The following is a 23,523-nucleotide window of genomic DNA, read 5'->3' as shown; positions in this document are numbered from 1 at the left end:
GGGTGAAAGTAGGTGTAACAGAGGCGTATACATAGACATGTGATGCAAACGTAACAGAATATGTCATGAATGGGGCGGAAACATGGAGGGGGCTACCTAAGGAGCCGGGACCTCTGACCTAATGGTGCGCGCAAACTGGCAATGACGTGTTACTAGGAGAAGCTGGGGGCTTCGAACTCTGTGCTAGGAGCAGAGACTGAAGTCTGGAGAGTCAGGGCGACATGTACCTAAGCAGTATCTAGTATCTGATGTTTAGAGAACATGTTGATGGAATCCAAAAGTTATCGGGGTAAAGGCGAACAGACTCTAAGACTGGAGCATGCATTATTCTACATGTAGTGCGTGATGAAGAATATTAAATGACCATTAAATGCAGTATTTCTCTAACATGGAGACGTAGAGGCTAGACAATGACGGAAACTATTGATGCAGTTCAGTAGCTTAGGAATGCAGAGAAGGAGGACTGAACTGATAACTGGAATCATAACATACTTTTGGCAGACTCAGAGGCAGAGCCAGGCTGAGCCGGGCACTGCGAGGCAGGAAGTAAGTGAAGGGTCGAGGATACAGGTGGGGGCTGTATCGCTCCTCAGCGAGGCTTCAGGAGACAGGAGCTGAATCTGGTGTCCAGGCCCTTTTGAGGCCTAGAAACGGGGACTTTACAATGAAATAACGTGCACACTGAGAAACGTGGCAACGTATCTTTACATAGGCCTGATATTCGTAGTATTCACGAGAACTGGAAACTGACATACTAGAGGTGGACACAACTATAATTGCGTCTTTAATCGAACATGGGGAATACATATGCATATTAATCATGCACAGATAACATATGATGGATGACTCGTAGGGACACAGAACATGGCAAAATTTACTTTTCCACATTTAGACTCAGGGTTCACTCGTACAAAACCAGTGAAACTCAGCAGTTCTAGTTAGCTGAGCTAACTTAACTCGCACCCCAGCAATGGGTTGCTTATCACCTCACGTATTGCATTACTCATGACATGGTCAGTAACATCACTGATGACATCACTGATGCCATCTCAAATGACATCACTGATGACATCATCCACAGAATCACTAATGCACCCACTCACACCCCAATAGAACCTTTCATATACCCACTCAACCATTCAGAAACCCATTCGCACACCCTATACCAGTACATACACTTCCACTGACTCATAGATCTACAAACACATCCACTCACCCACACAGCCACTCATACACCCACTCACTAATACAGCCACTGACATATCCACTCATACACCCATACAACCACTCACACACTGAGTCAGTCCCCCATAGAACTGCTCACACACCTACTCACCCATAATCAATCACACAGCCACTTACTCACCCATACGGTTATACACACACCCACTTACTTTCTCTTACAGATACTAACACATAATCACTCACCTAGAAAGTCACTGACACAAGCACACACTCATCCATACATCCACTCTCGCATTCACTCACCCATACAGTCACTCATATACCCCATTACTCACCTATGCTGCCTTTCACATACCCAGTTAATCATCCATATACCACTGACATATCTACTCACCCATACATCTCTTTTTTCACTTTTTTCCTGTTCTTTAACTTTGGGTTTTCTGTCTTAGCACCGGGATACTCTTTGAGTAGCTGTGCACTCCATAAGACTATTTTAACATAACATAACATGCCCTCACACTCACAAAACCTTACAGGCACTGACTCACACATTCACTCATTCATACTGGCAGTCACACACACTCAGACACCCATACAGATACTCAGCCGACCAATCAATCACCAATATAGCCACTTACATACCCATTCACACACCCATAAAGCCACTTAGACACCAACTGACATACTGATGCTAACATTCACACAACCTCTCTTCACCCCTACATTCACTGAGACACCGAATCACTCACTTATACAGTCAGTCATACACCCACTGAATGATCCATACAGGCACTCATACAACCACTGATTCACCAATACACCTTGGTATATATGTTTAACGCTCAAACTATTTTAAGTCACTGGATGATGTCATGAGCCCTGTACAAGTGTGTGTATATATATGCACGTGCACACACACACTCACACATACAAATATATATTCATTGAAAAAAATGAAGGTTACTCAGGGTTATATATATATATATATATATATATATATATATATATATATATATATATATATATATATATATATGCGCTACATCTCTCCTCCTCAACTCTACCTTTCGTCAAGGAAGATAGCACTCATGGGGGTCGTTTCTGTTAATTTATTTACACAGAATACTCGCACATCCAAACAAGCAGACGCGTTTCGGTAACAACCTTCTTCTATGTTTACCGTTGCGTTGGACAATCATGATTTTAAGCAATTCATTTCCTGCAACAACACAAAGAAGGGACTGTCGCGATATATATATATATATATATATATATATATATATATATAATTATACACATATATATATATACATATATATATATATTCACAGAAAAAAACATGGGTTTCAGAAGTGTTATAGTTAGCTGGACATTTCACTCGTACAAAACCATAGAAATTCCTCTGTTATAGTTGGTTCTGCTAACTTTTTTTTATGTTCTAAAATGATATGTATGTCTTTAATATACACATTAAGGCAAGAGATTATCTAAGATATTCATAAAAATAATATATTTGTACTTATAATAAATGTATATTATTTTTAAATATATTTTCGGGAAGTTGTGTCGGGTGCGTGCTTTGTGATCGCAGAGTGCACGGATCCCATGTGACCTCAAAAAAAAAATGTAATTCGTTCATAACATTTCCCAATGTAACTATTGAAGGACCCCACCTATTTTAATCATTCTTGTTGGAGCATCTTTAGAGTGATATCTCTTTTCCTACAAGAACCATTTTTGCTTGTTTTTTTTGGGTATTTTTCAAAAAATATCAAACAAAATGGCATCTGGACAGCAGCAGGAGGAAGTATCTTCTGAAGAAGAATTCTTTCAGGAGGCACCACGTCCACAGAGGTTGGAATCTGTCGTGTGGAAATTCTTCACTTTTCCAGCTGGAGAGAAAAAAGTAAATGCGAGAAAGGTGACGTGCAAAATTTGTGACCGAGTCCTGTCAAGAGGCAGTGAAAAAAAAATACTCTTGTGGCACTGGTTCTATGTACAAGCATCTCCGGACCTCACATCCTGTCAATCTTGCTCGGGAGGAAATGAGGCGAGCTGCTTTGAACCCCTCACTTTCTGTGGCAAGTATGTCTGGAGCATTCTCAGGAACACATGCAATTGACATTAGGCCAGAATTCACCTTTCTTGAGCAACACTGCGTGAAGTGTAAGAAACTTATATGCTACAGTGAGCAGTCGGTGGATACAGTTTATGCTGCTTAATGCAACCATCGTTGTTAATTTTTTGTTTGTTTTGTTTTTGGAAAGATAAGTAATTCCAAATGTTTCCTGTTTTATGTGTTCTTTTTTTTGCTAATTTTTTGAAAAAACACAAAAAAACTATTACGTTGTTCAAAAATAAAAAAAAAATACAAAAGAAAAAAAAGTTCTTATCAGAACTATCTTATCTGGTTAAAGAAAGAACTATAATTGCAAGGTAATGTGTTAACGTTTGGTTGAATATATGTATACAGCATAATTGACTGAAAGAATGCATTAGTAGTGTGTGGTGAATTTATAGGTGAATTTACATAGGTGAAGATTTGAGGAAGTACTCCAGCGTGACACTGCAAGCTCTTTAGCTGCACTGCACTGTGGCCCTTCTGAAACACAGGGATGTGACATATGTACATGAATATTTGGAACTCTGTGCTTCCCTCTGCACTGCTGCACAAACTGCAGCCATGCGGTGACACAGGCATCCTTGCACCATGGTGTAAGGATGTCTGTGTTGTGCGGAGATTGTTTTTGTGCAGCAAGGGACAACTTCCTGCACAAAAACAATCAGTAAAGGCATTTACCTCTTTCAATGTATGCTGTGGAATGGAGCATGAATTGAAAGAGGAGAAAATAAGGAGAAATGAAAACAATTCTCCTCGTTGCGCCTTGCTACACCAACTCTAGGATGACCCAGCATTCACATACATCTCCAGATTTACAATTTCTCACAAATCTGGAGATGTGTCTTGTTCTATGGGTGTTGCGTGGAAACACCCACAGCAACACCTATGTAACGGCCCTTCTACGCAAAGTTCTATGTATGAAGGGGTCGTATTTACAAGGAGAGGAAAAACCATGCAGGGTGGCTTTTCCTCTTCTTGTAAATATGAAGGAGTGCCTGGCACCATCACTACATTACAAAAAGTGATGTACTGGTGGCGCAGGGTGCTTGTAAATCTGCCCCATAGGTATTGGCAGACTGATACAATAAGAACATAGTGCTGGATGGGTGATTGAAGAATTGCATGAGACTGACAGGAGGTATCCACATCTGCATGGCTACTACTTCAGTATTTAATGGAGTGACCCAATAGTATGTATCTGCTTAGAGATTTGTAGGGATTATGCACAGAATATTTTACGTGTACTTGTGTTGGTGCATAGGTCATTTTATTAGAATACCACTAGTAACTGGAATGATGACAGTCCTGCAAACAGAATGAACACTTAATTTATAAGTGTTTACGTTTTGGTGGAGTGATAGGATAAGCAGATAGTGGTAGATAAGTGATTAAAGAAGTGCATGGGACAGACTGGATGATTCCTACTCTGCATGAGTATTAACTGGGTATTTAGAAGAGTGTATAATAGTATGTAGCTAGCTAGAGGTCTGCTTGGATAGTGCACAAAATATTATAGCTGTACTTGTGTTAGTAGCTAGGCCATTCCGTAAGTTCATGACTAGTAACTAGAATAATTACAGTATTACAAACAGAGTGTATTGTGAATTTATAAGTGCTTAGGTATTGGTGGAGTAATAGGATAAGTAGATAGTGCTGGATGGGTGATTGGAGAAATGCATGGGACAGATAGGAGGATTCCTACACTGCATAGGTACTAACTGGGTATTTAGAAGAGCGTATCAATAGTTTGTAGTTGGTTAGAGGTGTGCATGCATAGTGTACAAGATATTGTACCTGCACTTGTGTCAGTGACTACGCCATTCCTTATGTATACAACTAATTACTGGAGTAATTTCAGTGTTGCAAAGAAAGTGCGTGCTAAATTTATAAATGCCTATGTATTGGTGGAGTGATAGGATACGTAAATAGTGTTGGATGGGTGAATGGAGAAGTGCATGGGACAGACAGAAGGATTCCTAGAATGCATAGGTACTAACTGGGTATTTAGAAGAGCGTATCAATTGTATGTAGCTGGTTAGCGGTCTGCATGCATAGTGTACAAAATATTGTACCTGCACTTGTGTTAGTGGCTAGGCCATTCCTTAAGTATATGACTAATAACTAGAATAATTTCAGTGCTGCAAAGAGAGTACATGTTGAATTTATAAGTGTGTAGGTATTGCGGAGTGATAGGATACGTAAATAGTGCTGGATGGGTGATTGGAGAAGTGCATGGGACAGACCGGAGGATTACTAGGTTTCATGGGTAGTACTTTACTAAGTAGCAGGTTAGAGGTTTATATATATTGTGCACAGCTGAATGTAGTTGTGCATTGGTAGTGTTTGGATAACCTAATCTTACCTTGACAGTAGTACATATCAAAACATTCTAAACATTTTGTTCCAGTTATTATAAGTGCTCAGGTATTGGTAGAGTAATAGGATAAGTAGCTAGTGCTAGATGGGTGATTGAAGAAATGCATGGGACAGACAGGAGAATTCTTACACTGCATAGGTACTAACTGGATATTTAGAATAGTATGTAGCCGGTTAAAGGTCTGCATACATAGTGTTCAAAATATTGTACCTGCACTTGTATTAGTGGCTAGGCCATTCTTTAAGTATATGACTAATAACTGGAGTAATTTCAGTGCTGCAAAGAGAGTTCATGCTCAATTTATAAGTGCTTAGGTATTGGTGAAGTGATAGGATACGTAGATAGTGCTGGATGGATGAATGAAAACTGCATGGGACAGACAGAAGGATTCCTAGACTGCATAGGTACTAACGGAATATTTTAAAGACTGTATCAATGCCATGTAGCTGATTAGAGGTCTGCATGCATAGTGCATAGAATATTGTAGCTGTACTAATTTTTCTGGCTAGGCCATTCCTTAGGTACATGACTAGTAACTAGAATAATTTCAGTGCTGCAAAAAGAGTACATGTTGAATTTATAAGTGCTTAGGTATTGGTGGAGTGATAGGATACGTAGATAGTGCTGTATGGGTGGTTGGAGAAATACATTGACACAGACAGAAGGATTCCAACATTGCATAGGTATTAACTGGGTATTTAGAAGAGCGTATTAATAGTATGTGGCTTGTTAGAGATCTGCGTGCATAGTCTACAAAACATTGTACCTGTACTTGGGTTAGTGGCTAGGCCATTCCTTAAGTATATGACTAATAACTGGAGTAATTTCAGTGCTTCAAAGAGAGTGCATGCTAAATTTATAAGTGCTTAGGTATTGGCAGAGTGATAGGATACATACATAGTGCTGGATGAGTGAATGGACAAGTGCATGGAACAGACAGAAGGATTCCTAGACTGCATAAGTACTGAGTATTTTAAAAGACTGTATCAATACTATATAGCTGAGTAGAGGTCTGCATGCATAGTGCACAGAATATTGTAGATGTACTAGTATTGGTGTGTCTATGGTTTCGAGAATGGTAGTCTGTATTTTAGGGTGTGAGGAGGTGCATCAGATGATCACGTGGATGATGTCATCAGTGATGTCATTTGAGATGTCATCAGTAATGTTACTGACCATGTCATGAGTGATGTAATATGTGACGTCATCAGCACTGCATTGCGGGGGCATGAGTTATTGTTAGCACAACTAACTATAACAACCAAATTTCTCTTGTTTTGTACGAGTGAAATGTCCTACTAACTATGACATCCATGAAACCTGTGGGGTTTTTCAGTGAATCACTGAGGTTTTTATAAATGCTAATTTCTAACTATAATGTCCCTTAAACTTGTGTTTTTTCAGTGAATGTTATATATATATATATATTACCTACTGGCGGTCGCCAGTAGGTATATATAGTTAGGATTTTTTCTCTATGGGATTTTTGAAAATTCTATGTCAAATAACTTTGGCGTTTGTGGACGGAATTGGCTGAAATTTTCAGGAAAATGGCACATTTTGTTTCTGAGCAGCCCCTGAAAATTGGGGGGGGGTCGAGAAAAAAGGGGGGTCCCAAAACGTGTTTTTAACATTGAGTTTTCCATAGGGCGGTTGGCCTCACTTTTAGCCCGAACGGCTGAATGGATTTGCACGAAACTTGGCAAAATTGTAGGGACTGGTAGCCCGATGTGCCTTTTGTAGGTCTCAATATATGTGCTACAGTATATTTTGAGAAATTAACGTTTAAAAAAAGATATATATCTGTAACAGCGGACCGGGCAGCGCTCCAGTACGCGTACTTTTCGCGCAACGGAGCTTTGTGAAGCGAAGCTGATTGGTTCTCCGGCGTCTGTAAACATTCCAAACAGTCCGTAGCGGCCGCCATCTTGTCTCTCGGTAGGATCGAGAGACAAGAGGAGGCCAAAGCGAAGGGGCAAATGACCATAAGGGGGCATAGTAGATCCTCCTTGACCCCTTAGGTTTGATGTGGAGGTTTTAAAAGGGCCCCGCGAGGCAAAAAAAAAAATAATAATAATAATCGAACGGCTGAATGGATTTGCACGAAACTTGGCAAAATTGTAGGGACTGGTAGTCCGATGTGCCTTTGCTAGGTCTCAATATATGTGCTCCAGTGGATTTTGAGAAATTAACGTTCAAAAAAAGATATATATCTGTAACAGCGCTCCGCTTCGCGGAGATAAAATTATATCTGTATTACCTAGCTGTTGCTAACACCAGTTAGCGACGGCTAGTAGGAGATAGCGACCATCTTGGGCCCCACTTTGCATGTGAGTGATATTTATCACTAATGACATGCAAAGTGGGCATGCCAAGATGTTAGCGACTGGAAACAGTCGCTAACATCGCTATCTCCTATTATCAACTTTTGGAAATATTCGCGATAAGCGCGAATATCTCCAAAAGCTAGCACCTGCCCTGAGCAGTTCTAAGGCATGTTATCCAATGGGAGGTGGATAACATGGCTAAGAGCATTAGCTCGGTAATGCATGAATATCGCTGAGTTTTCAGCGATATTAATGCATTGCGGTCGTTTTTTATCGTATTTGCGATAAACCTTGATAATAGCAAGGTTTATCTGCGATAATTTCTGACGATGCTTAGCGGTAAAAAAATCGTTGCTAAGCATCGTTAGGGATAAATATCGCTTAACTTTGGTAATATGCCCCAACGTCTGTTAACGTTCGATTCGAAGGAAATCAGGAAGTGTTGAAAAACATTGTCTGCGCCATCTTGCCTTTTTTCAAATGCCACACTTTTGTCGTGCACGGCAGTCATTTTAGATGCCTTGACCAGACCCACTCTGTGCACGCTGTCGATCCTTAGCATGACTCCCCACCCTCGCAAGCATCTCCCCCAGGCAGTGGTCACCCCCGCTCTCTGTCTTATGCATGGGTAATAAACCACCCCCATCTGCGCTGCTCTTCCCTGAGAATCACACCCTGGGCCCGCCCGACACCTCCCTTTCGCCCTATTCACTACCGCACCCTCTGACACTCCTTTTCCTCTGTGTCCGATTGTCCAGGCCGGTCCTAGGGTATCAGCTAGCCCTGCAGATGTAGTTTATGGCCCCAGCTGTAAAGAATCACCCCTCTTCAAAGGAGTTATAGTAGATCAAGGCCCACACTCGATGAGATCCGTCACAGCAGACGCGTTCCTATTATCTGAAAACCATCCTGTATTGTGATTGGGGAGGGGACCGAGCCTGAAGCGGAAGATTCCAGGGATGACTCTTTGTACATCAAAGTTTTTAAAATTATGTGTCACATTAAAAATATATAGCACTCCAACAAAGTAGTAGGATTATAAAACTTTAATAACTTATAAATATATACAAGAAAACAAAAACAGTAATAACATATAAAAATTTTTAGGGAAAAACAACGAAGTAGCGGTCGGCTGTGCGAATAGTCCCAACGCAGCACAACGTCCAGATTTCTGGCGTGGGGCGTCGCGGGGGGTGGGTCATCAGTAGCAAACTGTTGTGCGAATAGTTCCAAGGCAGCAGAACGATGGCACCAAGGTGATGTCCAGTAAGTTGCCGCACTGGTTTTGGTATCCTACAATGCTGCTCCGAATAACGGCGTGGGGCGCCCCGGGGGAGGCGGCGTGAACGGGCCTCTCCAGGTGGAGTGTCATCTGTTGTAGTGGGGCGCCCCTTTACCGTTTCAGTTGCCATTCCGTCCGTTTTTGGTCCACTGTGTCAAAAGCCGCAATTCAGCTGAGTTGCGCCCACTCTTGCGGTGCAGCGATAGGCGGCTGTCACAGGACTCTCAAAATGGCGGCAGGCTGTTTCCTTTTTGGGCCTGGTCCACTGAAATGGCCCTGGGACACCTTGGAAATCAGACGCTTGTCTGCTAGGTCTTGGACCCCATTCTCGAAAGCGTCCCCTCCGCCTTGAGGATTTATCAAAAGTTTTGGGGGCCCCCGACTCCTGTAGGCTTCTGGTGGGGAGCGGTTGCCATGATTGCTCGCGGAATGACCACTGTTGAAAATTAGTACGGTTTGGTGAACATTATCTGCGCCATCTTGCCTCTTCCCCTGATGCCACACTTTTGTCGTGCGCACCCGCCATTTTAAGATGCCCTGATCAGAGCGAACCCTTTTGCATGCCGCTGGCCCCTGATATAGCCCTTCGCCCTCACTAAGCCTGCACGCTGACCAACCCCCTGCTTGCACCTGCCTTAAATCATAAACCCCTCTTCGGCGCTGCTCTGCCCCAGGCCCTCATCCTGTTCCCAGCGCGACACCTCCCTTCTTCCCTTTCACGATCCCCGGCCCTTAGATGCAAACCCCCTTTTTTCCCCCGTGTGCCCGTTTGTCTTCCCCGTTCCCAGGCCGACACCCAGCACTGCCGATACCATTCCTTGCCCCTCCCCGTACAATAGAAAGCTTCCCCCACCAAAGGATCCCCGGGTTGATCAAAGCCCCCACTCCATGAGATCCGATCAAACCCCCCACATTCCGTGAATCGGCGGAATATCCAGCTGCGCGATACTCATCACCTGTTGTGACTAGGGTGGGGACTTCAACTGTAAATGTGTGTGGGAACGGGCCCAAAGGGGAGTTCCGGGAATGTCTTTTCCATACATCAAAGCTTTAACATGAATATGTAATCTGCAATAAAGTCATAAAACAGTGTATAAGAGGCCAGGCCTCAGAAATGTAGCTAGAGCACCTCAGAACGATACCTTCTGCCCGTTTTGTTGTGTTCTCCTCCGGAGAGAATAAAAAACCTTGTTTCCTGCTTTCCAGTCTCCAGCGCCTGCCTCTTCATTGATTAAATAACTAGAGGGTCACAGAGGCAATACCGCCGGGCAAATACCGATTGTCCCCGACCCGTCTCAGGTTTAACAATTGGCGTCCCAAGCGTGGGGCCCATCAGCGACTCGTGGATCCAGTGGGAGAGGTCCCGACGACAGAGTGAACGACTGCAACGATCGGGAGAGCTCTTGCCCAATAGACCCTCGTCTGGCAGCCGATCATCCAAACTTCACTAGTTCCGAACAGACCTCTCTCGAGTGATCTACGGTCCTGACTGGGAACCATTAGGAGTGCCGTGAGAAATACGAGAAAAAGAGGACGAACGGGCGCTGGATTCGGAAGACAACTGTCCACATGGTCCGGGTAAGGTCGTGTAATCACGACAAGTTGCGAAATGATTGCTTGATTGTTTGATTGCTTGATTATTTATAAAATACTAGTATTACTCTTTGTTTGACCTATTTGGAGATTCACTGTCTGCACACGGAGAAACAGTAGGCTCCTTCTCTTTTGCAAACGGTGAAGGATAGGTAACGTAACCGTCGCGCCTATCTTTCTCCCCCACTGACTCTATTATTTCTTAACGGTTTTTGGGAGACTCCCCTCTCCCTCACTGATTAAACTGGGTTCTTTAACCCCGAACTACTGTTCACAGATTGTCTTCTGGAGATTCTCTGTCTGCAAACCGGAAACAACAGCTTCCTCTTTGCGGTTAGTGAAAGGGTAGAGGACGCAGACTTTTGCGCCCTACTTACTCTCCCCATTGTCCTTTTTCTATCCTATTTATTTATTTATTAATTGCTTGATTGTTCCGCGCTCTTGGTTACTCTTTTTTATTTTTGTTCATGAGGTATTCACTGCCTGCAAACAACGTAGAATAGGAATATTCTGTCTAGTCTTTGCACCTAGTGATAAGATAGGCACTGCTGACTTATTAGTCCCTCGTTACGAGCCGTCATGTCTGTCTTCTCCCCATTGATTGATAATTGGTTCAGCCCGGACCGTGTATTAGAGGTGGACCATATAGCTCCACTAGAAGGCACCCCTAATAAGGACATGTTCATAAACTATGGATTAGTTACCATAGCCTATAATAAATTGTGGCACAGGTATACCAAAGAAAGTCAAGACAAACAGTGGCCACTGGCAGGATCCTTTGACCTTGATAAAATAGAAACGTTAGAAATAGCCCTTCGAAACAATAAGACAACGCCTATTATGCTCGACAGTCTCGGTATGTGGCGCAGAGAGGCTATGCAACGACAGAGAAAAGACGAGGACAAACCAAGTAGAGAAATATACCGACAGGACAACCCCAGGACACCGCTACCCACAAGTTATCCCCCGACACTACGCAAAAGACGACCAGACTTAGGGCCAGACCAATGCGCTTTTTGTAGATATGTCGGACACTGGAAAGCCCAATGCCCGACTCTACTGAGCGTGAGTAAAGGCAAAGGGCCGACAGGAACGACAGATCGGCAGTATGAGAAAAAGCGCGAGACAAAGAAGAACCCGACTTACATAGACAGACCAGATAGAACCACCACGTTTGATTATGCCCGATGGCACAGATTTCGCCAGGACAATTTCAGCGGCATGCTCAAGTTCTCCTAGGTCGGGCAACGTCAAGACGGGAACCCAGCCACGCTTTAAGATTCACAAACTGAAAGAGATAATTATGACCAATAACTGTTTGATATTCGTCTTGGGTCTTTGTATGTCGTACTTGTACTGTTCCCCCCCCCCCCGTCTGAGTTTGTGTGTATGTAATGTACGAATCTGCGTCATCCCTCTACACGTGTTTCCGTGTTACTCAACCTCTGTTAAGCAGAAACTTAGCATAAAAGCAACCTGGAAAGAAAGAAATGGTACAACAAAATCCGTAGACCATTGATGAACTTGAACTTTTAATTTAACACAGCAAACAAGAAATAATAACGGTAAACTGTAGAAAATGAAAGTCAAACAGAACATTCGCCCCCCCCCCCATTCTGGAACCTTCCAAAGTAGGGCAGGGTTACGGCTACGCCCAACCAGCGGCAACCCATATAAGGCGGGCCCCGCTGCCAACTCTTGGTCAGGAAATCTTAACATATGGGGAAGCCGGAGGAGAGGCAGGGGCCAGCGGAGTCCAGCCGCAACGGCCCTGGGTAGTTGCCGGTAGTCCCGCCACATGCCTCCTCGGCCCAGCCGCAACGGGCCTGGATAGACTTAAGTAGTCCCGCCACATGTCCAGAGAAGAGCGAGGCACCTCTTCCTTTTCTCCTCCGCAACAGCCGCAGCAGCTCTGGGCGGCGGATGCCCTGTCCATACCCCAGCAGGAATGCGTCCAGGTCGGGCCGGGAGGGAGAGGCGACGCGGACGAGCCTCTCCCACCTCCACCGATAGGAGGTCTCCCAGCCCCCGGCCCAACGCCGAACACCCCCAGTCAGGCGATGGTGCCCATACTTGCACAGCACCGAACACACCATGGTGGCACCCCAGTATTTGCGCAGCACCGAACGTGCAATGGTGGCCATATTTTCGGAACACCGAACCTGCAATGACTGCACCGATACTCGTGCCGCGCCGAATGCGCGCCACAGGTGGCCATACTCCCACAGCACTGAGCACAAGACTTGGGGAACACCGGATGTGGAGAGACCTTCATGCGGGGCGATGAAAAAGAGCAGCATGGAGTGCACCGGGAGAAGGAGACGGCGCGAACGAGTCTCCCTCGCCCCCCCCAGGTGGGGGCATCACAGCTGCACCCCAGCCGAACGTCCCGCTTTCACACAACAGGGACCTCTTCCTTTCACTCCGAAGGATCTCTTCCACTCTTGCAAACTCGACGAGAGTGGCCCCTGTAGGGCCTCAAAATGGCGTCTGGGTCCGCTGGAAGGCGGGCCCCGGCCACTAGAGTAACTTTGACCAGCAATATAACTCGGACATTTGCCCACTGGGGCACGAGCCCCCATCTCCGACAGCATCTCCGCAGCCTTGTAGACCCTGCAAAAGTCCCCGGCGGAACCTTCGGCCTCTGCAGGTTTCCGGTAAGGGACGGCTGCCTTGACCGCCAACGAAATAAACATGACATTGCCACTCCTTCTGTTAGCATGAATTCTAGAACTGCCGAAAAGGACTCTGGTCCAAACTGCCAGTAATGGGAAACATTCCCCCCCTGATGCTACTTCCGGACTGAGCCGGCCCCGCCCAAAATGGCGCCGGTATCAAGAGGGACTTGCGAACACCTCGTGGTGTTCCTTCGCACTAATATAAACTTGATGTTCTGAGACTTTATATGATCCTTTGTACACTTGGCTAGAAAAGACAAGGAGAGCTCACTCGACGAACAGTATGAAAGGATCCCGTTAAAAATGTTGATTACAAATGTACAATGTATTATATTTTTATAGCTGATGTATAACCTCATCTACGATGCACACATACAGTATGCATATAGGAAATCTGATTGCAACTATTATGATTATGCTTCTAAATTATGAAATAAATGCCCCCGAACCCCCAGCCAATTAATAGACGTTTTAGTTTCCTGCAAATGAATGAATAAAACTTTCCAATGTATTTATTTCCGCAAGACGACACTCCCACTGTACGCGCTTTAACCATTGCCATGTCCGACCAAATACGACTGCACCCTCATCATCCACGTACTGAAATGATTCCGAGAAATAAAGGTTTTCGAAACTATGGACGGGTATTGCATGCTTTATTTAAAAAAAAAAAAATGTGGGATCGGTGGGAAAGTTCTTTTCTGTGCACCCTACTCTGCTCTCTCTTTAAGGTTGAAAGAAGATGGTTGCCCAGCCCTGGAGGACGGATCGGATCGACAACACGACACTCTGCCTTCAAAGTACGCGACTGACTCATGAACTCTCGCGTGGAGGAAGACCTTGACTTCCAAGGATGAGTAAAACGAACGGTGTAAATGAGGGAATGTAAAAGGAGGGTGAAATGAAATGATGTAAACGTTATAAAGTACAACGTTCCAAGGTATCAGGGAACGGAGCTGACCCAAGAACCGAAGAACCTTAGAACGCCACAGCGTTGAAGGAGGTTTAAGGATCCCGATAGTGAGATACGTCCTTTGACTAGATACCTCGCACTAGGCACCTCTGGTTTCCTTTTCACGTTCCCCGCACACAACCTATATGGACACACTGCCCCCCCCCGACTCCAGAAACCATATCCCCGGGGGCTCTGCCCCGAGGAGGGAAGACGAGTAAGAGGTGAGTAAAGGACTCTTGAATACATGTATTTAAATATGCGCGAATGCTGTTCCCTCCCCTCCCCCCCTTTTTTCCTCCCTCTGCAGGTTACATCAGAAATTACAGCCGAGGTGTGGCGAAGATCTGAAGCCTTGCCATGTCTAATACACGAAGCAGACTAGCGCCGCAAGGTGGTGCCTAAGCACGCCTGCAAACTACTCACGTATCGAACAAACCCGAAAAATTAGCACGACCTGATAAAAAGTGATCACCCTTAAACCAGACCGGACGAATGAACCCATGTCACGTATGATGCGAAACTATGAGAGAATGTGTGTGTGTGACCGAGGCGCTGACCCAACTGGTCGAAGGACCGAGAATGCGAGAAAGTGCGACAAAATGGTACCTCCTCTCTTCTTTCCTTTTCTCAAGGCACGTCCCCTCTACCCTGTCTAATACTCAAACTGCATGATTACAAGATCCTAACGCAGACCCGTGAATGTCCTTTACTGTGTAATGCACTAAATAGCCTTTCTTGAATACACTGCCACCCTCTCTGTTGCACGTGTACTATTTAGCCTGCCGTTGCACTCTCTCTCTCTCTCTCTCTCTCTCTCTCCTTCTACTTTTGCACTCCCACTCTTCCGAGCGATTAGCCCCGAAATTGGCAGACTGCCACCCCTAGCGCACCACCTAATTGGCTTCAAATACCGTCAGTATTTGCACAAAAACTTGTCTTTAATACAATCACCCTGAGACCGTGTCATTACCTCTCCTTTTCCGCTAGAAGTCAATGAACCGAGGTTGGGCCGTAAGGGAAAGGACAGGTAAGACGACAGAGGTTCCCTTAATCTGGCCCGTAATAAGGGAACTACATGTCAACGGCTCCTATGGTATAAAACAAGGACCTCAGAATACGCGACCCTCCCCGCCCCGAATTGTCGCAATACCCAAACAGGAAAAATGATCACCCCTGTTACATCCCCTGTATCAGCCGCTCCAAACTGGAGTTATGAAACTACCCCTCATTCCCGGTTGAGAGGAATGGGTCGATTTACGCCCTTACCACAAGTTTCTATGTCCCTAGTTGTCTCCCATAAAACCCCTGTCTTTTCTGATTAAGTACTCAGGCCGTGGGAAGCTACGTAGGAACCAGAATGATGTTTTACAAGGTTAAAAGACTAGACCAAAGTGAAGAAGTCGTTGAAATGAACCCTGCCGAAAGTAAAAAAAAAAATAAAAATAAAAATAAAAATGTGTTTAGTTGAAAAACAGGACGCATTGATAAAAAGAACTGTTTAGCCTATGTTCGTCCCTCAGCAAAATATCTGTTTAGTACCATGTCGATAGCACACAGTACCCTTGGTAAATATAAAGCCCTAGAGAACGGCATAACTTTGACAAGCCCGTCTTACGAAGGTGGGTCTCCATCAGATAAACTGTCGAAACTGTAATAAATAATTATGAAGGAAAGCCATAATACCTCCAACAGGCCCGTCATCGGTCATTTATATGTTAGTTGTGAACCCTAAAATAACGGACGTTTTCATTTCTATCTGAAGCTGGGAGAGAAATAGACTTTTGTGATTTCCTTCCTCTGCAAATTCTCTAAAGACTGTCTTTTCAAACTCGTTTAAGGGTACGGCTGTCAGGAGAGAGAAGGACCGGATGTGGGAGCACGAGGCCTGACTGCAGACTATGGAACACCTACGACATGGGCCAAGGCGAGACCGCGACAGAACAGAGCTACAGGACGAGGCACTACCTCCAGCAAAGTGAGAAGAAAGGGCTAAACTGATGCCCCCGCTCTATGTTCGAATGTGTGCCGAAAGGTCCCCGCTCTCCAGACTCGGTCATGAGCCCGCTCATCTGAAGTCTCTCGTTCCCCTAGTTTGTTCCTAATTTGGCCTTGCTCCATCCCCCTTTTTCTCCGACCTACCCTATGGACTGTTTTGTACGCTCTTCTTCCATCTGAACTTTCTGACAATCACCTCAAAGGACACAGGGCGAAAAGGACCTTTCCGACCAGAAACGCGAGGAAAGGGTCGTGCCCTGCAACGCAGAACTTAGAATAGAGCTGGACTTGTAGCTCCACCGCCGGTGCTCCACAGCGCCAACGAAAGACAACAAAGAATAATGAGAACTCGTTAACTTCGAACATTTGACATCCTCAATCACCGTTTCTGCTATGCCTCATTTCTCTCCCAGCCGCCATTGTATTGATCATGCTCCAATCCGAATCTGATATATGTAATAACCTACCAGTTCACGTTATGAAATGTACTTGCTGCTCTCGCTACAGAATCGTTTTTTGTATTACATTTCTATGACTTTCCTGCTAAAACAAATTGATCAAAGTTTATCAAATAGGTCCACCTCCTAAAACTAGAAATGTTAAAATGTATTGTTTACAACTCTTTTCATCTAGGGTTCCTACCGTTTTCTTTCTCATGCCCACCACAATAGAACCGAGTAGAAAATGAACCAGCAAGATGTCTTGAATATGTTAAAGGGAGGACTGTTGAAAATTAGTACGGTTTGGTGAACATTATCTGCGCCATCTTGCCTCTTCCCCTGATGCCACACTTTTGTCGTGCGCACCCGCCATTTTAAGATGCCCTGATCAGAGCGAACCCTTTTGCATGCCGCTGGCCCCTGATATAGCCCTTCGCCCTCACTAAGCCTGCACGCTGACCAACCCCCTGCTTGCACCTGCCTTGAATCATAAACCCCTCTTCGGCGCTGCTCTGCCCCAGGCCCTCATCCTGTTCCCAGCGCGACACCTCCCTTCTTCCCTTTCACGATCCCCGGCCCTTAGATGCAAACCCCCTTTTTTCCCCCGTGTGCCCGTTTGTCTTCCCCGTTCCCAGGCCGACACCCAGCACTGCCGATACCATTCCTTGCCCCTCCCCGTACAATAGAAAGCTTCCCCCACCAAAGGATCCCCGGGTTGATCAAAGCCCCCACTCCATGAGATCCGATCAAACCCCCCACATTCCGTGAATCGGCGGAATATCCAGCTGCGCGATACTCATCACCTGTTGTGACTAGGGTGGGGACTTCAACTGTAAATGTGTGTGGGAACGGGCCCAAAGGGGAGTTCCGGGAATGTCTTTTCCATACATCAAAGCTTTAACATGAATATGTAATCTGCAATAAAGTCATAAAACAGTGTATAAGAGGCCAGGCCTCAGAAATGTAGCTAGAGCACCTCAGAACGATACCTTCTGCCCGTTTTGTTGTGTTCTCCTCCGGAGAGAATAAAAAACCTTGTTTCCTGCTTTCCAGTCTCCAGCGCCTGCCTCTTCATTGATTAAATAACTAGAGGGTCACAGAGGCAATACCGCCGGGCAAATACCGATTGTCCCCGACCCGTCTCAGGTTTAACACCACGACGGAGCTACGAGATGGTGGTGCTCTCATGCTGAAGCCAGCTTCAGTCTGAAACATCCAGAAACAAGGTGGGGCTTTCATCATTTGGGAAAAAAAAAAAGTTTTCATCCAATGAAAAGTGTTGTTTTTAGGTCATATGATCAAGCCTTCCATCATTAGGAAACCAAAAGTAAAATGAACCAATGAAAAGTTTTATAAACAAGTCACATGACCTGTTATGCGGCATAGGGTATAAAATGCGGAGAAAATACGTTGGCACGTGAGGCGGCGTCAGTAGCGGACCGATGTGCGAATAGGCCGAAGGCAATACAACGCGCCAAGATCCGGATGGCACCGAGGTGGTGTCCAGCAAGTTGCAGCACTGGTGTGGCCATCCTACAATGCTGAAAGTCGGCGTGGGGCGCCCCGTTGGCCTGTGAGTTTGCGTCAGTAGCGGACCGATGTGCGAATAGGCCATGGCAGCACAACGCGCCAAGATCCGGATGGCACCGAGGTGGTGTCTAGTAAGTTGCCGCACTGGTGTGGCCATCCTACTATGTTGAAAGTCGGCGTGGGGTGCCCCGTTGGCCTGTGAGATGGCGGCAGTAGCGGACCGATGTGCGAATGGGGCCAAAGACAGCGCAACAATATTTTCGGAATAGAAGACACCACAAGGCGCTGAGATGCCAAGATCCGGATGGCACCGAGGTGGTGTCTAGCAAGTTGTGGCACTGGTGTGGCCATCCTACAATGGTAAAAGTCGGCGTGGGGCGCCCCGTTGGCCTGTGAGATGGCGGCAGTAGCGGACCGATGTGCGAATGGGGCCAAAGACAGCGCAACAATATTTTCGGAATAGAAGACACCACAAGGCGCTGAGATGCCAAGATCCGGATGGCACCGAGGTGGTGTCTAGCAAGTTGTGGCACTGGTGTGGCCATCCTACAATGGTAAAAGTCGGCGTGGGGCGCCCTGTTGGCCTGTGAAATGGTGTCAGTAGCGGACCGATGTGCGAATGGGGTCAAAGGCAGCGCAACAATATTTTCTGTATGGAAGATACCACTAGGCGTTGAGATGCCAAGATCCGGATGGCACCGAGGTGATGTCTAGCAAGTTGCTGTACTGGTGTGGTCATCCTACAATGCTGAAAGTCGGCGTGGGGCGCCCCATTAGCCTGTGAGATGGCGTCAGTAGCGGACCGATGTGCGAATAGGCCGAAGGCAGCACAACGCGCCAAGATCCGGATGTCACCGTGGTGGTTTCATAGTTGAGAGGCACTTCATCTGCAGTGGGGCGCCGAGATCCGGATGGCACCGAGGTGATGTCTAGCAAGTTGCTGTACTGGTGTGGTCATCCTACAATGCTGAAAGTCGGCGTGGGGCGCCCCATTAGCCTGTGAGATGGCGTCAGTAGCGGACCGATGTGCGAATGGGGCCAAAGGCAGCGCAACTATATTTTCTGTAGAGAAGACACCAAAAGGCGCTGAGATTCCAAGATCCGGATGGCACCGAGGTGGTGTCTAGGAAGCTATGCAGTTCTCCAGTATTACATCTTTCATAGATTCACATGCTTGTATCTTCCCCGTCGTCATGGTGGGAGTCTCACGGTAACAGAATGACCAAGCAGTATCATAGAGAAGAAAAACTGCATAGAAAATCCCCATAGGGACTGTATTATTTGGTAACCAGACCATATCTTTGTTTGGACCAAAAGCCAGCCAATCAGCATTGCTGCCCTGCCCTCACACTCCCCAGCAGAAGCTTCCTGCCTCAGATTTCCAATCGCCTTCGTGTGATAAGGAGTCTCCCTGAGCTCTGCTCAGTTTTCTTCTGTTCCTGAGTGAACTTTTGACCTTTTGGAATCTTGTTTCCTGTCTTCTACATTAAGGTACTGTGTGTACTTATTTCTCTTATAATGGCTGACGGCTCTAAAAAGAGGCTGTTCAGGCCATGCAGGTCCTGTGGGAAGGCCAGACTGTTCTCTGAGGACCCACATGAGGACTGCCTTTACTGTCTCCACCCTAAACACCTGGTGAAAGACTGTAAGTTTTGTAGAAAATTTTCTGACAAAACTAAAAGAGACAGAGAGGCTAGACTACTGTTATGGCTTCAGAAGAAGAAGGCCACATCAGGCTCAGATTCTGAGGAGGGATCTTCTCATTCAACTCCCAAGAAAAGAAAGGCTTCTGTTTCTGTGGAGAGAGTGGAGTCTAAAAAGAGTAAAACTAAGGAGAAATCAACCTCATCTCTTCCTATTACTCCTGTGGTGAGACAGTCCAGTCTTAAGGAACCTGGGTCTGCACCCTCTACCAGCTCGCTGGCTTCTGCTCCAAGATCTGTGGTGAAGACTTCGGCTCCGTCAACGACGACTTCGTCGACGACTGTGGCTTCGTCGACGATAAGGTCTAAAGCTACGTCGACGACTGCGACGTCTACGATTACAACATCGACGAGTAAAATCTCAATGTCGACGAACAGGCCGTCGACGACGACCACGACGACTCCGTCGACGACAGGTTCGACGTCGAAGATGTCTACGGGGGCCCCGTCGACGAAGGTCCCGTCGACGAAGGTCCCGTCGACGAAGGTCCCGTCGACGAAGGTCCCGTCGACGAAGGTCCCGTCGACGATGGTCCCGTCGACGATGGTCCCGTCGACGAAGGTCTCGTCGACGATGGTTCCGACGACGGTGGTTCCGTCGACGAAAGTCCCACCGACGATGGTTCCGTCGACGAAAGGCCCGTCGACGACGGTTCCGTCGACGAAAATCGTGCTTTCTTCCGCAAAAGCATTCAAATCACCGCAGTCGAAGACCATGATCTCGATCCGGTCTTTTCAGTCTACAAGGGGTTCATCTACCATCAGTGAAGCTGCAGAGTTCACCTCGTGGACAAAGATTTCACCTTTGCCGCCGTCCTCATTGCTAGAGCAGGACTCAGATGGCGAGGAGTCCTCAGGTGCCGCCTACAGTCCTTCTCAGCTGCAGATAAAGAGCCAAGACACGGATGAAGAGGAGGTTTATTCCTTCAAGGACAGACCACAATCTTCCAGATATGAGTCATTTCAGGAATCTGGTGATTATGATGAAGAAGAGGAGGAGCAGCATGAGGACTCGAGGGAGGAAGATCATCAGGAGACGATGTCTATACCCCTCAACCTTGTCTCTGATCTTAGGTTGATGTTGAATGACTACTACCGTCGCTTCCCAGAGGCGAATTCCTCGCAACCAGCTAGGCAGACGCCTTTCTCTCAGACACCTGCAGCACCTGCTCAACAAGAACAGGGGGTGAGATCGCCGCAGGTTGTTACTATAAGGGACGACCTTACGGAATCCGACGAGGATGAGCAGCCTGAAGAAGGAGAACTCGTTCAGGATGCTTCAGGACAGGAATGGGACGAATACATTTTACCATCGACTGCATCGCCTGAACCACTCAAATCTACCTCCCCTCCTCAAGATATCGGAGGTTTTCATGATCTCATGGAAAGGGCGGCCAAAAGATTCAATCTGGATGTTGAGGTACAACAAACGGATTGTTTCTTGTATGACTTCAAAGATGAAAACAAGAGGTCGCTTCGCTCTATTCCAATTATCCCTCACATCTGGGAGGAGGGTCTGAAGATCTTGAAAACACCTGCGTCTATTGCGGTCTCAGTTCCCCGCATTGACAAGAAATACAGAGCCCCAGAGTCCACAAAAGCCTGCCTCATTGGGCACCCCAGGCCTGAATCAGTTGTGACGCAGGCGGCACAAAGAAATTCTAAGAACCCGGTGGCTACTTCCCTAGTGCCACCTGACAAGGAGGGAAGGAGAATGGATGGAGCAGGTAAGAGGTTTGCAGTCATGGCTGCCTCTACCATTAAAGCGGCAAATGCTATGGCACTGCTTGGACGATACAACAGGCAAATGTGGTCTGATATTGCACCCATACTTTCTGCTCTTCCAGAGGACAAAAAGGAGGAAGCGGCAGCCATACTTAAGGAAGGCTCTAAATCTGCTGCCGAATCTATCGACATCGCCATGGATATTTCGTCCATGGCCTTCAGGCAGATGGCTGGAGCAGTTTCGCTTCGCAGACAGGGCTGGCTCAAGGCGACGTCTTTTCGTCCAGAGGTACAGGCGAAAATCGTTGATATGCCTTTTGACGGTGAAAACTTATTTGGAAAGCATATCGATGAGGCGTTGCAAGGCATAAAATCGGACACGGATACAGCTCGAGCGCTGGGATCGCTTCAGCAAGGAAGGTTTCAGTCCTTTCGGAGGAGAGGTTCAAGAGGTCAATTTAATCAAAGATCCTCTTTTCAATCCAACCGATATCAGCCGTACAATCAGCAGGGATATCGACAGTATAACACTAACAACCAATTCAGGTCCTCCAACTCCTCTTACCAGCAACAGTCCAGAGGCAAATCTAACGCCAGGGGGAAACCTCAGCAGTCTAATAGACGTCAATGATTTCAGGCCGGCGCTCCCCACACAACGGATCCACGACAAAGACCACTATCTGTCTCAATTTTACAACAACTGGATGTCCATTACATCGGACAAATGGGTTTTAGATGTCATAAGCAGGGGCCACATTCTGGAATTTGTGGAGATACCTCCGGATCAACCCCCAGTACTCAGGCTCAGCAAACATCGCCAGGAAATGCAGAAGGAAGTTCTCTCGCTTCTGCAAAAGGGAGCCATAGAGGAAGTGCCGCAACATCTCAGAGGGAAAGGCTTTTACTCGCATTTCTTCCTCATCAAAAAGAAACAAACCCGGAAATGGAGGCAGGTATTGGACTTAAGGGATCTAAATCGATACATAAAAAAGATACCCTTCAGAATGTTATCGTTACAAGAAATTCTTCTACTGATAAAACAAAACGACTTCATGGCCTCCTTAGATCTCATGGATGCGTACTTCCATATTCCAATTCTTCGGAAGCACAGGAAGTATCTCAGATTTGTTGTGGAGAGTCGCCACTTCCAGTTCAAGGTCCTGCCATTCGGACTCAAGTCAGCCCCGAGGGTATTCACCAAATGCATGGCCCCGGTGGCAGCCCATTTAAGACTGCAAGGGCATTACATTTACCCATATCTGGACGACTGGCTGGTGACAGGTCCATCCTTCAGGGAGGCAGCAACATCTCTTCAGAGCTGCATCCGGCTGTTTCAGCGATTGGGCCTGAAGACCAACTTAGAGAAATCCTCGCTGACTCCGGCCAAGGGCATCCAGTTCCTGGGGGCATGGATATGCACCAGTGCAGGGAAAGCCTACCCTTCCGAAGAACGAATGGGAAAGATCATGAGGCTAACGGCAGCTCTTCAAGCAAAAAGGTCCACTTCCGTGAGGATATACAAATCCATGTTGGGGATGATGTCATCCTGCATCCCTCTGGTGCCAAACTGTCGGCTTCGAATGAGGCCGTTGCAGGAACAACTGGACG

General features: G+C 46.3%; 1 protein-coding gene across 4 annotated transcripts in view; it reads left to right on the top strand.

Annotated features, from left to right (window-relative positions):
- ARB2A (ARB2 cotranscriptional regulator A) overlaps positions 1-23,523 on the top strand; it is a 1,817,924-nt gene that overhangs the window by 611,129 nt on the left and 1,183,272 nt on the right. The gene's annotated exons all lie outside the window — the stretch shown is intronic.

Source organism: Lissotriton helveticus, chromosome 2_1, assembly GCF_964261635.1.
Source record: "Lissotriton helveticus chromosome 2_1, aLisHel1.1, whole genome shotgun sequence".
In the NCBI taxonomy this organism is placed as follows: Eukaryota; Metazoa; Chordata; class Amphibia; order Caudata; family Salamandridae; genus Lissotriton; species Lissotriton helveticus.
Note: the sequence above shows the minus strand (reverse complement) of the source record. Positions and strands in the feature narration are given on the sequence as shown.